Source organism: Sapajus apella, unplaced genomic scaffold (genome assembly GCF_009761245.1).
Source record: "Sapajus apella isolate SASKATOON/1434 unplaced genomic scaffold, GSC_monkey_1.0 scaffold39, whole genome shotgun sequence".
Taxonomy (NCBI): domain Eukaryota; kingdom Metazoa; phylum Chordata; class Mammalia; order Primates; family Cebidae; genus Sapajus; species Sapajus apella.
The window spans coordinates 17,686,530-17,707,103 of record NW_022436979.1 but is presented as its reverse complement, the minus strand read 5'-3'; the positions used below and the strand labels follow the sequence as shown (position 1 = coordinate 17,707,103).

Below are 20,574 nucleotides of genomic sequence, written 5' to 3'. Positions count from 1 at the left end.
ACTGAGGCTGGCCCGAAGAAGCCACAGGTCTCCATGTGTGTTCATTCTCTGTATTTCAGATGGCCAAATGTGTTCACTGATGTGAAAGTCGGCTTGGTCTGTATGTTGCCTTTTTCTGCTTTCTTAGAAGCTACCCTGCACATGGGAGGTATCTAGCCAGGCTCACGTTTATGTACAAATGTCCTTGGGGTCCTTGGGTGTGATTTGTCTTGTACCCATTGGGCAGACTTACAGACTTGAAGCAGGATTCCCAGGCTGGGAGATGCCAGGCCACGAAGCTGGTGCCATCTCCAACTGTCTTGGAACTGACTCAGGTTAAATTTAGACTATTTTCCCCAATATCCATACTTATTTTTCTGCCTGATACTGAACACCTCCTCTTTTATTCATATAAAGAAGGATCTAGCCATTGGGAATTGTACCTAAACATATGGTTTGAGCATTTGAGCGTTTTATAAACCAACAAAATTGCTATGCTAGATCTTTTTGGTACCAAAAGAGATGCTGTTTTAGGGTTCCTCAGAATTCATAAGAGACACTATGCTCTCACTTCATTACCTGAATTATTGCGCATAAGACAGAAAGCCCTTGGTGTTCTTCCCCTTGCATAAGGAGGAGTGATGTGTTGTTGGAAAGAATGCTGGCCTTTGAGCTGGGAGAACTTGCTTGGAGACTTCAGGCAAAATAAAATGAGATGAACTGCCGGGGCTTTATCAGGCCGAGATTTCAGGTGCTGCTGGATGCAGATATAGAACTAGGCAATGCGTGGGGAATTTTATTTTATTTTACTTGAAGTTCTGGGATACATGTGCAGAATGTGCAGGTTTGTTACCTAGCTATACGCATGCCATGGTGGTTTGCTGCACCCATCAACCCGTCATCTAGGTTTTAAGCCATGTATATACTAGGTATTTGTTTTAATGCTCTCCCTCCCCTTGCCCCCCAGTCCCCAACAGGCCCCAGTGTGTGATGTTCCCCTCCCTGTGTCCATGTGTTCTCATTGTTCAACTCCCACGTATGAGTGAGAACATGTGGTGTTTGATTCTCTGTCCTGTGTTAGTTTGCTGAGAATGATGGCTTCCAGCTTCATCCATGTCCCTGCAAAGGACATGAACTCATCCTTTTTTATGGCTGCATAGTATTCCATGGTGTAAATGTGCCGCATTTTCTTTATCCAGTCTCTCACTGATGGGCATTTGGGTTGGTCCCAGGTCTTTGCTCTTTGATCTGGGAATTTTAAAGTTAGGACTGACCTCTCCTAGGAGGCCTTCATGTAGAAATTATACACATGGCTGAAACTCCCTTGAGAGGGAGAATTTCACAGTGATGGGGATGGGGAAGTAACAGGCCGATTTGTGAGCAACTTTGAAACCATCTAGCCCAGTCACTGCCACGAAGCCACCGTGGCTGATTATTTATTTCCCTCAGAACATGTTTAGGGCAAATGTAAGCAAAATGCCAATCATGACCATGAATATCAATCAGTGGATTACCGGGAACGCCGAATCTTAAAACTGGCTTTTCACCCAGGGAGATTCCATTCAAGTAGGGGAGGAAGGACCCTTGGGAATGGGCGCTATTCTAAAGTGCACGGCAAGGTGTTGTGAGCCCAAATGTGTCCTCATCCTCCTGTCCCCCAGTTCAAGTTGGGGTTCCGACCCCCAGCACCTCAGCATGTGACCACATTTAGAGATAAGGTCTTTGAAGGTGGTTAAGTTAAAGCAAGGCCATTAGAGTGGGGCCCTATTCCAATAAACGGCATTGGAAGGCGCAGAGACACAGGCACGCGCACGTGCAGAGGAAAGGCCATCTGAGGACACGGAAGAGGCCCTCGCGGGCTGCAGAGAGGGGCCCAGGAGACACCAACCCTGCTACCGCCTCGCTCATGAGCCTTCAGCTTCCAGAACTGTGAATAAATAAATTGCTGTTGTTTTAGCCACTCCATCTGTGTCACTTTATAATGGCAGCCCACGCGAACGAGTATACAAATAGGGGATAGTGTCCCAGCGTGCTACAGAGGGCCCGGGGAGGGGAGGCATCCCTCCAGTTGTGGCGGCGTGAAAAGGCATTTTAAAGAGGAGAGCTCTGAGCTGGAAGAAACAGCCACCGGCCTGGCGTGTGTCCCTACGTCTCGCTTCAGGCATAAGCTCTCTTTCTGAAGAGGGGCATGCGGATCCACTTCATTCTAGTGAAAACACAACAGTTTAAACACCGTTGGCATGCTTTCCATTTTAGTCTATCTTACTGTGGATCTTTGCGCAAAGTTCTTCTCTCTTTGGGGTAAATTCACATTTGATTGAAGTGAAGTTTAACATAAAGCCAAGGAAAGAAAGCAGCAATTTGTTGAATCTAGGTCATGGGTAAGAGGTAAGTGCTGCCTCTGTTTTGAAGCAGCATAACTTAGCATCGTTTTGCTAAGGCTAATGGTAACACTTCTGGTTAGGCAGCTGGGGAAAGTGGCCCAGAAACCTTCTGAGTAGCAGGGAAGCCAGTCTGGAATTTTATCTTTACTGCCGGTAACCTACCAAGAGATGAACAGATGCTGAAATCAGCTTGTTCCACAGTATATTATTCTTTCAACGTTTAGACACTAGTAAACAAAGTACAGGGAGGTTGAGTGTTTTGTTTCAGGCACCAAAGAACGTCGTAGCAGAGCTGAGATGGGAGAGCAGGCATGGAGACCCCATTCTCACCCAGCACCTGGCCAGGGCCCAGGCCTGCATCTTGGAGTGGCCAGAAGATTGTGCACGTGACCTGAGACCCAAGGATAGAGATCTCCCCAAGACAGTCCAGGAAGCAGCCAGAGACAGAATCATGGTTCTCCGCTATGGAAATTAAGGTCACAGCAGGCAGGGATGTTAACTACTCAGAATTCCCGTTTGTGCCAAGGTATTTTGTCCCGCACTCCTATAAATTACCTGTGACACAAATTCTTACCAGATACCGAGACTCCAATGTTCTGGAGTAAAACAGCAGCGTCAGGTATACTTCCTACCACCCCACCTTTTAAGAAAATCTCGGATTTAAATGCAAACTGGACCAAAGGCAATCAAGCTGTCGTAGCAGCTTCCTAGAGCTTTCTAGAGCTCTGTAACAAATTTGGACCCCAAAGTCAGAAATCCGGGTGTGCGATGGGATCTTTGAATAATCACGTTTTGAGAAAGCTCACATCCTCAGCCTTCTGCAGAATTCAGGCTTCCTTTGAGGGGCTGCTCACAGACTCTGCACATGCACAAGCCCAGTTAGGGTGGAGACAGCCCCCCTGGGCCCCTCCCCTCTCCTTCCCCCACGATCAGCAATTACATGGGGACATTCCCCCAGCTTGTGAGCCTCTTTCACTGTAGACACCTCCTCAGATCGATGATCTCTATTTGGTGTGCCCTCTTCCTGTCTTCCGACTCTCTCTTGCACCAAATTCAGCCACGCTTCTGTTTGGAGCAGTGTCCTCCTGAGGGTCCTGGGCAATCCCAGCCTGGGTTCCCTGGATGGGAGCTGCATCTTCCCTGCTTCCTGACAGCCACGGGTCCCAGGACCCTGTCTGCTCTCAGTTTCCTATTACGTCATCACTCCTTGTTGCTCCTTCCCTTGGTTCCTCCTCATCTCCCTGACCTTGTCTCAGTGAAATCAGCTGTCCTTTCCGCCTCTCCTCCCCCGCCTCGCTGCTGGCCCCTGGCTGAAGACCCCACCCCAACTGCCTGGAGCCTCCTCTCTGCTCCAGCTCCGTCGCTGCCTGCCCTGCACCCAGAGCAACCCTGCGGGAGGAGTCCTGATCACGCCACTCCTCCGTTCAAACCCTCCGGCAGATTCCGTTGTACCCCTCGTGGAATCTAACGCTCTTGCAGACCTGGGCCCACGGGGTCACCCAGCCCCTCAGGGCCTGGCTCCGACCACCCTTCCCTTCCCACGCTTGCGTCCTGCTGGGCGGCTGAAACGTGTGCTCCTCCTGGCTGCTTCCCTTTTGCTTTTTCCTTCTTTACCTCGCCTCCCCAAGGTCACCTGGCCGCTGTGTCTTCCCTGGCCACCCGCCAGCACTCTCTATTCCTCTTACTCTTTTTATTTTCCATCACGGCACCAGTTTATTTATTTCTGTCTTCTCCAAATAAAATTTATTATAGTGGGCCGGGCATGGTGGCTCACGCCTGTAATCCCAGGACTTTGGAAGGCCAAGGCGGGTGGATGACCTGAAGCCAAGAGTTCAAGACCAGCCTGTCTAACATGGTGAAACCCTGTCATTACTAAAAATGCAAAAAACAAAATTAGCAGGGCGCAGCAGCAAGTGCCTGTAATCCCAGCTACTTGGGAGGCTGAGGCAGGAGAATTGCTTGAATCCGGGAGGCGGAGGCTGCGGTGAGCCGAGATCGCGCCATTGCACTCCAGCCTGGGTAACAAGAGTGAAACTTCATCTCAAAAAAAAATTATTATAGGGAAAAAGCATTATAATGATGATGAAGACATTCAGAGTTTCAGAGAAATGAATGATTACTTTGATGTTCGACACTTCTAAACTAGAGACGAGGAGAAAAAGCTGCAATCCTGCTTTGCTCACATGAAAGCACTTCGCCATTTAGTCAACTGATTACCCTTCACGTCTAGTAAGCGTGTATATCTCAAAATGCGTCTCTCAGTTTTGTTTTAAATTTTGTTTATAAGGTTGGAGTCAGCAAGAGGCCTGAAGGGATAGTCACCTCCACGGAGAGCTGTGTCAAAGCAGGACACGAAAGAGGCTGGGAGGTGGGAGAGAGCTTACCCGGGCACCGGTGGTCAGCACGGCCCACGGGAGGTGGGAGAGAGCTTACCCAGGCACCGGTGGTCAGCACGGCCCACGGGAGGGCCTCCTTGTGGTGGGGCTCACTGAAGCAGAGAAGGCAGAGCCAACAGCCGCGCATGGAACCGGCACGTGACTCAGAACCCGCGCGGAACACCGTGAAGACGGTTCAGGCCTAGGTGCGAGTGTCTGGCTGTCAGACCTAGGGACACATGTGGCGGCTTAAAGGGACTTGCAGGGTCATCCTTGTGTTTCCAGCCTCTGTGCCAGGCTGCTTAGGTGGCCAAGGTGTATGTGCCAGCATTGCGAGGAGCCACTTACCTGTTGAAAAGTACCAGGCCACGTTATGGGCTGATTTGTACACCTCAGAACTCGTGTGCTGGCGCCCTGCCCTCCAGTATCTCACAGTGTGACTGTATGGAGAGACGAGCTTTAAAGGAGGCAGGATGGTAAAATGAGGACACTAGGGTGGGTGCTACTCCTGTATCGCTGGAATCTTTATAAGGAGAGGAGATTAGGACCCAGAGGGGCACAGAGGGAAGGTCACGTGTGGGCACAGAGGGGAGACCACGTGTGGGCACAGGGGGGAGGCCACGTGTGGGCACAGGGGGGAGGTGGCTGTCCGCAAACCGAAGAGAGAGGCCTCAGAGGAAATCAAGCCTGGTGACTTGATCTCCAACTAACTCCCAGCCTCCAGAACTGTAGGAAGCCAGATTTCTTTTGTGTGAGCCTCCCAGCCTGTGTTACTTTGTCATGACAGCCATGGGGAAGCAATAGAAACCGGATCGTGACACTAGGCTGCCAGTGGAAGAATGTGGGCTTTTTTAACACAGCCCTCTTTCATGACCACACCTGCTCACTCAGGGTTTCTGGTGACTTCTGCCCATACCGGTCATGGTATGACAGCTTCCTAGAGCTGCTGTAACAAAGTCGAATGCTCAGAGTGGGCAAGGCCATGCTCTCTGAAGTCTCCAGGGGAGAGCGGGTTCCGCACCTCTCCCCCACCTTCTGCTGTGGTCGACAATCCTCGGTATTCCTTGGCTGGCAAATACATCATTCCAGCCTCTGCTTCCGTTGTCACAGAGCATTCTCTGTGTCCCCCTCTGTGCCTCTCCTTCTTATAAGGACACCAGCCATAATGACATCATCTTAACTTGATTATGTCTGCAAAGACCTTATTTCTTTTTTTTTTTTTTTTAATTCCATTTTTTTAAATTGTACTTTAGGTTCAGGGTGGTTGCGTAGGTACACACATGGCAAGGTGGTTTGCTGCCTCCATTCCCACGTCATCTGTATTTGGCATTTCTCCCCACGTTATCCGTCCCCACCCCCCGCTGTCCCTCCCATAGCTCCCCAACAACTGCCCCCAGTGTGTAGAGCTCCCCTCCCTGAGTCCATGTGTTCTCATTGTTCAACCCCACCTATGAGTGAGAACATGTGGTGTTTGATTTTCTGTTCTTGTGTCAGTTTGCTGAGAATGATGGTTTCCAGATTCATCCAAGTCCCTACAAATGTCACAAACTCATCGTTTTTTATGGCTGTGTAGTATTCCATGGTGTATGTGTGCCACATTTTCTTTGTCTAGTCTATCATTGATGGGCATTTGGGTTGGTTCCAGAACAAAGACGTTGCTTCTAAATAAGGTCACATTCACAGGTCCTGAGGGTTGGAACCTCAACATGCCTTCTTGGGGGCATGATGCATGGTCTAGTGGAGAAAGCTACAGATTTGGTGACAAAGATCGAATTTAGTCTATTCTGTCACTTTTTGACTTTCAGAATTTGAACAGCTTCTTTTGAGTGTTAATATTTTGTTTTGTTTTGTTTTTGAGATGGAGTCTCATTCTGTCGCCCAGGCTGGAGTGCAGTGGTGTGATCTTGGCTCACTGCAACCTCTGCCTCCCTGGTTCAAGTGATTCTCCTGCCTCAGCCTCCCAAGGAAGTGGGATTACAGGTGCCTGCCACCATGCCTGGCTAATTTTTTTTTATTTTTTATTTTTAGTGGAGATGGGGTTTCACCATGTTGGCCAGGCTGGTCTCAAACTCCTAACCTCAGGTGATCTACCCACTTTGGCCTCCCAAAGTGCTGGGATTACAGGCATGATCCACTGTGCCCAGCGAGTGTTAATATTTTCTCAGCAGAATGCAGAAAGTAAATGTTACCCCATAGGCTTGCTGTGAGAACAGAATGAGCAAATGTATGTGTAAATTCACCATCAGTAAGAGTGTACAGATCCCCTCTTTATCAGTAAGGCGAGGCTGAGTTATGTTGTTGCAACAAGCAATTCCACAGCATGTCTGAGTCTTAGAATAACTAAGGTTTATTTCTTACTCATGTGCGTGACCTTTAGGGACAAACTCCACCACATTTCCTCTTCATTCTGGGACCCAGGCTGAAGAAAACAACTTCTAAATGAGACATGCTGCTCTCATGGCAGAGGTAAATGAGAAAATAGAACATTGTGGTAATGGGCAGTGTGGGCAAGGGAGGAGACGTGAGGTGGTCAGGTCAGAAGGACAGGAGCTGAGCCCATTCGCCAGCTAAGGGTGGGTTGGAGGTTACAGAGAATTGAGTGTGTAAAAAACAAAACAGAAAATAAACCATGTGCAATTGATGAAAGTCATATCACGGGATAGTCCAACAGGCTCCTCCTTCCTGCCCTGTCCACTCCAGACATCACTGCATCTATTCTTTGTGATGGGCTGTAAGTGAGGGGGGGAGTTGAATTTGAAGAGCACCCTTGAAGCAGAACCTGCGGATCGGCTGATGAGTGAATAGGAAAGAAGAGCCCGAACCGATGCCAAAGTTGCAAGATCTCCTGAAGCCTGAGGAAAGGGGCTCCTATTCTCACAGATGGGAAAGTGTGAAGAGCTGTTTATCTCAGTGAGATTTATTTGGAAAAGTAACTTTTCATCAAATTATATTTCAAGTTGAGTAAGATATTCACCTGGCATTAGCCCTTTAGGGGATCAGAGACAATGTCTTGAAGGAGAGTTCAAGAAGCATGCAGAATACCACCAAGGCAAAGGAGAGAAATTGATCCTGTGGGTGCTAGTGGACTCCAGTAAATGGACTTCCTGTCTCACTGCTTGCCACCCAGCTGGTAGAGAATATTTCTCACAGATGCACAGTTGAAATCTGTCTTCCCACCTCAATTAACTTTTGTCAACATTTTGTCACTTACTTCCCAGAGACACCTAACAACATGTTTTTCCTCTTAAAAACTATACTCTCTGTAATGAGCCTTGATTAAGCTCCCTGAAGAAGCAGGCATGGTAGGTGAGGTATCCAGCAATAGAGGCTACAGGTGGAGAAGAGCCCTAACCAGCCTTGCCCCGAGAAAAACATGTGTTCCAAGAATTTACTAAAATCATGTCTCCCAGCACATCATTATTTAAGCTCCTATTAACAGACCTCTCTGCACTGAACTGTCAAATTTCAAAAACGATGTTTCTTCTGGCTTCCATGGCGATGAGAAGTTGTTCTGATTCGACGGCATTCAGCTGTTGGAAACTCACTCCCTGAAGAAGGGAGTGGTTACAGCAGTGGGCAAAGCTGTAAAATGTGGTGAAAGCTTTTGCTTGTAATAACAGCAAAGGCGCTTCCAGAAGGCTGGTCACGTGGCGTCACTGTGGTCTACACACCATGGCGATCTCACAACCGCCCCCCCCCCCACCCGGCTCCCCGGTGTTGATTGATAGGATCATGTGCCTCTTGCCAAGGCTTTGGGGATGACTTGACCCCTGCTGCCCCAGTCCCTGCTCAGCGCCAGTGCTGTGCCAAAAGTGGGTTAAAGGGCATTTCAAATTAATTCGGAGGGAGCCTGACTCAGCAGGTTAACATTCATTTCAGAGGCACCTTCGGCAACACCTGCTCGAGTTTCAGAGCTGCTGTCCGTGAATAGGCCCATTGTGTCCATGTGCTAACCAGGCAGAGACCTGGGGCAGGCTGGGGGTCCTGGGGGCCCACGTGCAGCATTTGGCTCTTGTTGGACATTTGCTTCATCTGAATCAACTCCCATCATCAGCCTTTGCGATACCAAGGAGAGAAGATCCAGAAGACAGGTCATGGGAGGATGCCTGGGCTGCCTTATTTAGATATAAAGGGCTACTGGGGCTGAGAGCAATGGAGCTTTGATCCAGAATACTGAAGATGCTTTACTTCTTGATGAAGGAACTCCCCTGGGCACCTCTGGGAGCCCGTGCGTATGAGGATGTGTGTACATGTCTGCGGCAGAACACCCCCGAGCTGCATGCTGTGGACCAGGAGTGGGCTCCAGGCGTGCCAGGAGGCCTGGTCCCCTGGGTGTCACCTTCGGTGGTGAGCGCTCTTGTCTCCTCAGCCTGGGTTGTCCCACCGATCGTCTGCACGGGGCAAGCTAGGAAGCAGCATGGGCCACAGGGCAGGGAAAGGGGCAGAGGAGCAGGCTTCTCCTGACTGCCACAGTCAGCAGGGACTTGGATACATCACTTCGTCTTCCTAGTCCTGTACTTTTGCTGCTCGACGTGAGAAGATGGCAGACGGAGCCCTGGGGTTGTGTATTTAGTGAGTGCGGGATTGACGTTAATGAGGTGCTGGCCACCTACGTGTGCTAACTGCAATGGAAGCCAGAAAGGTTCACAGAGACTGGGTAGCCAGTTACAGACGCCTGAATCTACCTTTTACTGGGGGGCCTCCACGTACCATGGATCGTGCAATTAACCAACACATAAGCAGTAGTAATAGTTGGGTAAGGAACGGCAGTGATGGCTCAGGAGACCAGTGTCCCAACAGGTGAGCTGAGTGGGTCCGGGTGGCCTTGGGACGCTGGTCAGCGGGGTCCTCCCTGCTTCTGGTACCAGATGCCAAAAAGAAGGCTTCAGAGCTCTCACGGGCAGAGCCTCTCAGGGTGTCTTGAACGAGGCCGGTTCTTGGCTGTTCTATTGTCCTCCCAGGGGAGTCTGCCCTCACCATCTAAGCCACCTTTCTGTCGGTCTGTGTCAGGTTTGGGGTGGCACTGGGCAGCAGCAGGTGTCATATTAGCACCTCAGCCATTGCATATGTACTTATCGCTTTGAGGAGGAGACGGCTTCACAGTGGGCTTACTGATACTTGACGTGAGTGACTCCATTTTGAGACATTAGGAGCACAAATTATTATATCAGGGATGTGTGCTGGGAATGTTGTAGGTGCTGGAAATACTGTAGAGAGGTTCTTAGAGTCCACTGAGTGGGAGCAGATGGGAAAGGGGACTGGGGTGGGCTCTCAGCGAGATGCTGTGTACTTGCCCTGTTTTGTGATCATGACAGCTCCGATTTGACCTGGTTTATACGTATAAAAAAAAGTGGTCTATAGTTAATCACATGGGACACCTATGGTCCCTGAGAAGGACTGGCCTGAGGGAAGGGTGGGTGGCAGCAGACAGAAGTCCTGTGTCTGTGGGTGTCATGCTAGACACACCCATGGAATTTGCCTGAGTGGCCCCCGAGCCTTGGGCTCACCTTTCAGATTCTGCACACCACTCAATCACAGAAGCCTCTCAGCTCTGCAGCATGTCTGGCAGTCCCTGAAAGATCCGCTGTGTATCTAAGGGTTTGGCATTCACAGGTGGACTTGAGAAAACATTCTGCTTTCAAGGTTAAAGGCAACCACCTTACAGAAACATGTTTGGGAGATAAACTCAAATACCGTGTTCTTCAACCATTCACCAGCAGACCACGGGCCCAGCCTGAAACCTGCTCCCCAGCCCCTTGCAACCTCTGCCTGGCAGCCCAGACTCCTGACAATAGCCCCCTGGCCCATGAGACATCCCATCACAAACCCCACCAAAGAAGGAGGGTGTGGTGACTTTGAGGCTGGGGCACGTCAAGTCATGGGAGAGCCTGAGAGAAGACACCTTGGCTCCAGCAGCCCCGGGGAAATGCCGCCATGTCACTTAGCCTGAGACGTTCCAAGCAGTGTGATCTGTGTGCTAAGCCAGTTACGTTAAAACCATGTATGCCTGTTCCCTTGGTCTCCAGTCACAAATGCTCCGTGACACGGTGGCAGCCTCTCTCCATCTCTGTTCAGCCAGAGCCGGCAAGCAGGCCTTGCAAGGAGACACTGCCATTCAGGTCATCAGGGCCTGGCCTGCCAGCTGGAGGGAAAACAAACGTATAAGAAAGCAGGAGTCATGGTACATCTCTGGATGGCAGCTGGACAGATGAGAGACCAACACAGGACACACACATCTTGTTGCCTGTGTTTTTGAATAATGTGGATTACTTACCTATTTGCAATATTAAATGAAGAATGTGTGTCAGATCCAGTGAGAATTGCTCAACTCTAGTAGAACAAGCAGACATTTTGCTCGACATTGATTAAAACCTACTTGTGATTTAGGGAAATATATTCACGTTCAAAGAGTTTTTAAAAACATGTTTCCTGACCTAGTGGATCTAAGGCAATATTTTGTGGTTTGGTTTGGTTTTCTCAGTCTGCAGTGCAGACTTGCAAACAGTGACCAGCCAGGACTCAGGACACGCAAGCTCCAGGTTTTTGTCACTTTCCTTCTCAATGCGACCACCTCTGGGAGCCACTGCCCCTCGGAGAAGAGGACTAAAGGCCATCTATGAGACCTCACCTGCTGTGCAGCCTCCGAAGGGCTCCCATCCCCCAGGTGGGTCCCGGCAGGCCAGGCTGGTCCATGCAGCAATCCACCCTGCTCCACCCTGCTGTTGGTCTGCACTTCCTCAGGGGCAGTGGAGTGTGGACTGTCTCCACGCTGGGGCCCGGGGCTTGCTCAGAGGAGACGCTTGGTTCCTATTTTTTGGACTGCGCTGGCTCAGAGCCAGTGACTGGGCTTCTCCCACCTCTGCCAGAAGCCTTGGATTGCCCATCTTTCCACAAGACTCTGAAGTTCTGCTGCCAAACCCCACCTGTTGGCTGAGGTCACACATTCAACAAACTACCCAATGCATTATATGCCTGTGTTGATCTCACTGGATTCTGGGTTCTTCTGGCCATGCTCCGTGGGCCTCTAAGTCCCCTTCCGTCATTTTCGCACTGGACGTCTCTCTCCTTCTTAGGGTCGACAGCAACACCACTGCCACGTTCACCTGTTGTCCCGGACTTCACAGCACCCAGAGTTACCCCTGGTGTTCACTGGTCTCTGTAGGAGGATCGAATTCCAGGTTCCAGTTACTCCCAGTCTGGCCCATTCCCTTGCAGCTTAGCTGGCTGGCTTGTCCCAGACCATCACACCCCTCCCTGCACATTTCTGTGAATGACTTTCATAGTCAGTTTTAGCATGCATTTGTCTGTGTAAGACATAGCACTAAAACGATATGAATGAGCTCGGGAATATGTAACAAAATCTACTACACCCCAATCCAAGTATCCCCCCGGAGGCATTCAGAATTACAAAATGCAAAAAGCAGAGGACGACTTAGAGATGCTACTGCATTTGTCTTATTGTGCAGAGCACAGAGGCCAAAGATTCAGGTCTGGCAGCCAGACAAAGGGAGAAGAACCACTCCAACTGCAGGCTTCTGAGCCGGGGCCAGCCTCTGGCCTCCCTCAGATGATCAGGGACGGAAGCCCAGGCAGTCCCTTCCAGCCCTCTCGCCATGTGCCCAGGCTGACCTCTTTGCCTGAGCTCTCTACCTTACTCTGAGCCCTCTACTCTTTCAAGGGTGAACTTCCCTGGGTTGCTTTTTCTTCACCTCATTAGGTTCTTCACCCTCATTAACATCTCCCAGGATGTACAAGCATGGAGATGAGATTAAAGCAGTGAGAGTCTGTGTGTGGGGGAGGGGGAGTGTAGATTTCATCAGCAATCTGCCCCAGGAGGTGGTGGAGCCATCTAGAAGATTGTGGCTGGCCTCAGCTTGGCCATCCTCTTTGTTTTCCAGGGCCATGAATAATAACTGAAGACTGGCTGGTATTCCTTAAGGCCTTTATGTAATCCCACCAAGCTCTGATGGAACAGATAAGAAAAGCACATTCCAAGGAATTCACTCTCAGCCTGTGTCAACATGTATCATAATGTCCAGCTAAAAGAATCTAATGAAAACAAAGCGACTTGACCCAATCCCCAGCCACCTGTTTGCCTGTTCTTTTGAACTGACTAGCCAGCTGTCGGCGGGTGGGAGGGGGCTCTTGAAAGTTGACCTCATGAGATTCCCTCAGGGGACAACAGACTGATCCCTAACCTTCAAACAAGGGGACCATCAGAGGGTTCTTGTAGCCAGTTGTGAGACGCCTATTGGGAAGGAATTTAAACCATGATCTCTTTGCCTCTCCCTTTCACTTCCCAGTTTTTGTTGGAGGCCTCTCTGAGAACTCTCAGTCCTCTTTGTTGATACCGTCTATTCTTCCTGGGAGGCCTGCACTCCCGTCCCCCGCGACGCCCGCAGCCCAAGCCCGCCTTCCTCCACCTGTCTTTCTCTTTCAAGCCAAAATAAGATGTCCTCCTTCCAAAAGGCTTTGACCTGTAGACAGTGACATTTCAGAGGTGGGTGGTGCCTTGCGATCTGGTTATTTTCATCCACTTGCGAACTCCTTTTCCACTTACTGATGAACCACAGATGCTGGCAATTACACCAACATAGAGTATTGATATGTACAGTCATACAGCACATTCATACGTGAGCATATCCATTCAAGGACAGACTGAATACCTAAGATACCAGGACATGGCCTCTGTCCTGAGCAAGCTTGAATTAAGTCGAAGCAATTAAATATGTGTCAAAATGAATATAGTCCTAGGACAGGTTAGAACAGGCACAGGGGAAGCACAGCTCATTTCTGAGAGTGTATGTGGAGACTGAAGGTTCGCTGACGCGACAGTTATTTGAGTAAAGCCTGAAGGATCCGGACAGCTTAAAACATGGAGGAAGGGCCTCGTGGGCGAACAGCACAGCACAAGCCAAGGGGCAGAGTGGGGGTGACAAGGAGCGTTGGAAGACCAGAGCTGTGCTTTGGGATGGTGACTCGGACATCTCTGAGCAGGGCAGTTTTCAAGGCCAAGGGAGGCCGCTCAAGTCTAAGTTGAAAATGATGGAACCTCGGGGTCAAGTCCCCGGTGCCAGAGTGAACCCGAGGCTCCGTGGAGAGGAAGCTGCAGGGCGAGCTGGATGTGGAGGGTTAGAGAGAAAGAAGTCTTGGGACAGATGAGAATTTCAGCTAGCCTTAGGGGAAGATGAATCAATGACTCTGTATGTACAGTGAGTTCAAGTTCACAAACTTCGGTGTATAAGAAATATTGCATGTCTCAGTTTTTCTTTAAATAAACCTAAATTTATCCATCATCCTTGAACACATTCATCTAAGTGAAATAAGCCAGAAACAATAGGACAAATATTGTATGATTCCACATATATCAGGTTACCTAGCGTGGTCAACTTCACAGAGACACAGCATAGAAGGGTAGTTGGTAGGGGCTGGGGGGCAGGAAGTGGAAGTTAGTTTTAAGGGGTATGGAGTTTCTGGTTTGGGATAATAAGACATTCTGGAGCTAGAGGTGGTGATGATTACACAATGATGTGAATGTATGTAATGCCACTGAAGTGTACACTTAAAAATGGTGAATCATGGCCGGGCGCGGTGGCTCACGCCTGTAATCCCAGTACTTTGGGAGGCCAAGGCGGGTGGATCACGGGGTCAGGAAATCAAGACCATCCTGGCCAACATGGTGAAACCTGTCTCTATTACAAATACAAAAAATTAGCTGGGCGTGGTGGTGCACGCCTGTAATCCCAGTTACTCGGGAGGCTGAGGCAGGAGAATGGCTTGAACTCGGGAGGTGGAGGTTGAAGTGAGCCGAGATCGTACCACTGCACTCCAGCCTGGCAACAGAGCGAGACTTCATCTCAAAAAAATAAATAAATAAAAATAAAAGGCTAATCATGTCCTTTGCAGGGACATGGATGAAGCTACAGACCATTATCCTTAGCAAACTAATACAGGAACAGAACACGAAATACCACATGTTCTCTCGCTTATAAGTGGGAGCTGAATGATGAGAACACATGGACACATTGAGGGGAACAACACCCACTGGGACCTATCGGAGGGCGGAGTGCAGGAGGAGGGAGAGGATCAGGAAAAATGCCTATTGGATACTAGGCTACTATCGGGTTGATGAAATAATCTGTACAACAAACCCTCGTGATACAAGTTTGCTTAGGTAGCAAATCTGCACTTGTACCCTGAACTTAAAATAAAAGTTAAAAAAAATCAACATACAAAAATAAATTAAAAATGAGAAATTTTTAAAAATAGTTCAAATGGTACATTTTTATGTTATGTATATTTTACCATGATAAAAAAAAATCTGACTGACTCCCACACCACTGGGCTTATTGGCATTTCAGTTCCAGTCACTGCTGGGTAGGTGGGGGAGCATCTGTTCCCTGCTGAGGTCTAGGAAAGGTCTTTAGGTCACGCACAGTCCCAGGGAGTCAGGACAGTAGCCTTGGTTGTTGGTCCATACTTGGTCTCAGCAAACGTCCATGTGCTAGTCCGTGTGACTCCAGAGGCCAGGCTCTGTGGCTCTGGGCTGGACAACCTTGTGCCATGATGCCAGCCTTCCCCGTTGCATCTGGCAGACATCAGTCCTCTCTGTGGGTTCTGCCACTAAGCCAGGCATTGCCTCCCCCGGACGGGTGGACTCCTTCTTTTCTCTCCCTGGTTTGGGAAGAAGGCTTCTTACTGGGCCACCCTCGCGGGTGCGGCCTACGCGGTCCCACAGGGCTCTGTGCTTATTAGGACCCTGTGCTTGGTTTAATGCACTGTTGTCACTGTTTTGAAATTTTTAATAATTTGTGGACAAAGGATCTCATGTTCACCCTGCCCTAGGCCCTGCAGATTATGTATCTCTTGCCCTCTTGTCTTCTTGGCTTCTCTCAAAGGCATGTGACTTCCTCCCCTCCCTGCCAGAGACACTGTCATGATGGGCTCAAATGCACTCAGGAGGGGTGCATTTAGCAACCATCTTGGCTGTTTGTTGCTCCAGAAACACAGGACGATGAGGGGGAACACACAGGGAGAAAACATGCTAATTAATGTTCAGTAAAACGTCTCAGCGGAGCATCTAAATCAATAGTTTATATTCTTGCACTGTGATGCTTGTAAGACATGCAGGCGGTGAGTTCTGAGCCGCCGGGAAGGCCTGGAGGTATTGATTGAGGAGTGGGAAGTCATCAGAGTAGATGAGGGAAGATTGTGGCGAGAACGAGGAGCTTTGGGGACTAATGCTCACATTCAGTGGGCACAGTGTGGAAGAAGAGACACCAAGGGGACAAGGAAGCGGCAAAGAGCTGTCAGCGACCACAGCAGCAAAGGCCTGAAATGAACACCAGCGTCCAAGCAGGGCCAAGCAATCAAGGAAAGACAAAGTTTCTGATACAAGAAAGTATTATCAGACTCAACAATTAAAGAAAATAAGAAATGAAAAAGTCCTCAGATTAGGGGATTTGTACTTAGCAGCAGAGTTTGCAAGACCCCTAGGGAGCTGGAAAGGAGGAAAAATGCTTCATAGGTGAATTCTGCATTTGGACCTTTGGGGATTGGTATTTGCCTGTGTAGCTGGGAATCTGGAGGATGTAACCTAATTTCCATATGCTAATTAGACCCTGTGTATGAATCTATAGTGGTGATCTCATTTATCTTTTAAAATGATTCCTAATAGCTTTATTGAGGTATAACTTAGATATTGCAAAATCCAGCCATTTTAAGAGTACAACTCAGTTATTTTTAGTATATTTACAGAGATGTGCAGCCATTACCACAGTATACTTCTATTTAGAATATTTCCATCACCCCAGAAGGAAACTGTATGCCCTACAGTTGCTCCCCATCCCCACCTCCAACCCTAAGCAACCACCAACTCTGCCTTTATAGATGTAGATTTACCGTTTCTGGACATTTCATACACATGGAATCATACATTATGTGTTCTTTCTGGTGTGGCTTCTTTCATTCGCTAAGCCTAATGATTTTGAGGTTCATTCACGTTGTATTAGTATGTTTTTCCTTTTTATTGTCAAGTATTGCAGTGTGTGAATAGGCCACATTTTGCTTATTCATTCACCAGTTCATGACCATTTGGGTTGTTTTCACTTTTTGGCGATTGTGAATAATGCTGCTATGCACATGTCTGCACAAGCCTTTATGTGAATGTATTTGTCATTTCTCCTGAATAGATACATAAGAGTGAAATTGTTACATCATAGGATAATTCTTTTTAACATTTTGAGAAATTTTCAAACCATTTTTCAAGATGGCTGTACCATTTTACATTATCACCAGCAATGTGCGAGGGTTCTGGTGTCTCCACATCCTCGCCAACACTTGTTATTATCTTTTTTAAATTGGAGCCACTCTGATAAAAAAGTCAGTCTTGTCTTTTTATTAAAGGTGTTCCAGTGTGTGTAAAGTGGCATTTCATGGTGGTTTTATTTGCATTTCCCTAAAAACTAATGATGCTGAGCATCTTTTTCTTTTCATGTGTTTGTTGGCTATGTGATAATTCTTTGGAGAAACATTGATTCAAATCCTTTTACTCATTTTAAAAATCAGATTGTCATTTTATTTTTAGTTGTAGGAGTTCTTTCTATATTCTAGATATAAATTTATTGTGGGATATATGATTTGCAAATATGTTTCTTCCAGGCTGTGGGTTGTCTTTTCGCTTTCTTGATGGGATCCCATTGGTGTGCAAAAGCATTTAGCGTTGATGAAGTCCTATTTATCAACTTTTCCTTTTATAACTTATACTTTTTGTGTCATAACTATGAAATAATTTCCTAACCCAACATCATGATGATTTACTCCTATGTTTTCTTATAAGACAAAGAAAACTTCTAGCTCTTACATTTAGATTTGAGACCCATTTTGAATTAATGTTTATGTACAGAATGCACAAGGCTTTGTGTGAATATATGTTGTCATTTCTCCTGAATAGATGTGTAAGAGTGATAGATACATAAGAGGTAGTTGTCCCAGCACTATTTGTTAAAAAGGCTATTCCTTTTCCATTGAATATTTCTGACACCTTTGTCAGAAATCAATGGACCATAAATATTAGAGTTTATTCTTGGGGCTCTCAATTTTGTGCCAATAATCTATTGATCTTTGTGTGTACCCTTATGGTGGGATCAAACTATCATGATTTCTACAGCTTCATGTAGCAATCATTTAGTAAATTTTGAAATCAATATGTGTAAATCCTTTAACTTTGTCCTTTTTAAAGATTGTTTTGGCTATTCCAAGTCACTTGTACTTTCATATTAAATTTGGGATGAGCACGTCAACTTTTGCAAAACCTGGCTGGAATCTGGATAAGGATTGTGTTGGATCTGGAGACCAACTTAGATAGTATTGACATCTTAACAATATTAAGTCTTCTGATCCATGAATATGGGATGTCTTTCCATTTATTTCAGTTGCAATTGACTTCAGGAATGCTTTGTAGTTTTCGGTATACATTTTGTACTTCCTTTGCTAAATATTGCTAAATGTTTTATTTTTTTGATGTTATTGTGAATGGAATTATCTTCAGAATTTTATTTTTGTAGTATATAAACTACAACTGTCTTCCTACCTTACTGAATTTATGAGTTAAAATAGTTTTTTTTGTGTGTATTCCTGAGGATTTTCTGCATACAAGAATACTCAAGATCATATTTTCTGCAAATAAAGACAGTAACTTCTTCCTTTCTAATCTTGATGCCATCAGCTGATCTTTCTAGTCACCTTAGGAGTTATGTACAGGCATTTTACAGATTAGAGAACTTACATCCAGAGAAGTGCCTTGTCTGAGGTCAGCTAGCCAGGAAGTGAGTGGATCAGGAACAGAACAGAGGACTTCTGCTTCCCCCTCCGTCGCTCTGCATTTTCAACACGCTGCCTCCAGTTGGCAGCGTCAGGATCTGCGGAGACAATGGATGACCTATCTCTGTTGCACTCCTATTGTTTTCCTTTGTCACAAGCAGCCAGATTCAGTCAAGCAGGGAGCAGAACGTACGTTTCCCAAACGCCTACCATATTTTGTGCTATGCTCAGTGCTAGGCGCATTCAAACACTATTCCAATTCATCCTCATAAAACCGTATAAAGTAGTCACAGTTGTTTCCATTTTGCAAATAAGGAAACCAAGGCTCTGAGATATTAAATTACTTGTTTAAGATCATAGAACCCATAAATGGAAGAACTATGCACCCCGCAAAATCCTGTGCACCCCACAGCATCATGCTGCTTCTTCCTTCCTGCTTCTAAGGAAGCAGTTCTCGGGCCAGTGCCATCCTGCATGGCCATCTATGTGTCTCTCCCTCGGACAGTGACCTTGTAGCTGCATGATGCACATGGCATCTGCGCACACACAGACACCCACAGTACACGAGTCACTGCCTTTCCAGGCTTCCTTCAGACTAAGCAATCTCATGGGTAACTATTTTTTAAACCTCCTTTGTGTGTCTCAATGGACAATGTGAACAATAAGCGCTTCTGAGATCGAGTATAAAAGAGAGGATTCAGCATCAGACACTTTGCTGCTTATCTCAGATGGTCAAGGCTGCACAGTGGTGAGAAATGGCTTAAACAGGCCTCTTTTGATAAGTCACATCTGGGAGACTGCCCCAGACCACCAAGATGCAGCTCTGGACAAGTTGCTTGGGGACCCAGGAGGGCATGGCGGTCCCAGTGAGGGCAGGGTCCGCCTCACCCTCCATGCTCCCTGGACTGGACCTGCCTCATGCTCCCTGACACTTGGCAGGCACTCTATGAATGCCTGCTGGTATGTGTTTTAACATTTCTTGAAGCTGCTTTGTCCTAAATAGTTAGCCAGGCTTCCTTTTCAGCTGTTCTCTTCCCCAGCTCACCGTCTCATTTCCCCTCCTAACAGAAAAGACATTCCTGCTGCCCATCTATCAAGGGTGATGTTTGTGGTCTTAGAGCAGATGAAACATCCAAATGAAAGTGATGGAGATCGGTTCAGACACAGCCCCCGATCCTCCTTGCCCTCTTCTCCCCAGGGCCAGTCCACACACCACCCAGGATACCTTCTAGAAGCACAAAGCAGAAATGGAAGTAATTAAGTATTTTGCAAACTCTGTCAAATATCGTGAGGGGCAAGAAGGCACCAAACTTAGAATCTATGGTTTACCTTTCCACTAAATTCCAGATTGGTGAGTAATCCAGGACTCTGGTGGTTTAAACAACCTCTTTCGTATTACCCAAGAGATGTTAGGTTTGGGAGTTCAAGCCATTTATAACAGAGAGTCTGGAAAAGTTCTCAGAAACGGCAGCTCCCTGAGGCGACGCGGTGTGTGGTAGCAGTTACTCTGTTTTAGCCCAGCAGCCCTGCTTCCAGGTGTTTTCATGGTCAGCAAGAGAATAGGATTTTTAATAACATGAAATAAAAAGGCAATGCTTCTGCCAAAATAAGATTATCTTGTATTTTACTCGGCCCGATTTTATATTTTCTCAGTTCTTTGCCAAATCCCACCACTCGTCCCCTCGCATGAGTTCCCTTCTTTTTCATGCTCACGTGTCGACCAGGCTCTGGCTGGGTCGCTCCTCTCCGTCTCTTGGAGATATTCGTGGGAGGACAACCAGAAGCCAGAGGCACAGGTTCTACTCTGGGCTGCGGGGAGAGCTAAACCTTGTGGCTTCAGACAAAGTCTCCTTGGGCCCAAGCTGCTTTTTTTTTTTTTTTTTTTTTTTCCTAAGCATATGTCCCAAAGATCAAAGCTTATGAACCTAAACTATTTGACAAACAAAGCACTGATGACTGGTCTTGTGATTAGATTTAGTGAGCCTTTGTTTAATATTTGAGAAAAGAATAGTTAA

The 20,574-nt window shown here is 47.4% G+C and overlaps 1 protein-coding gene across 6 annotated transcripts in view; it reads left to right on the top strand.

Moving 5' to 3' along the window:
* ENPP6 (ectonucleotide pyrophosphatase/phosphodiesterase 6) overlaps window positions 1–20,574 on the top strand; it is a 235,352-nt gene that overhangs the window by 107,144 nt on the left and 107,634 nt on the right. The window lies entirely within an intron of this gene.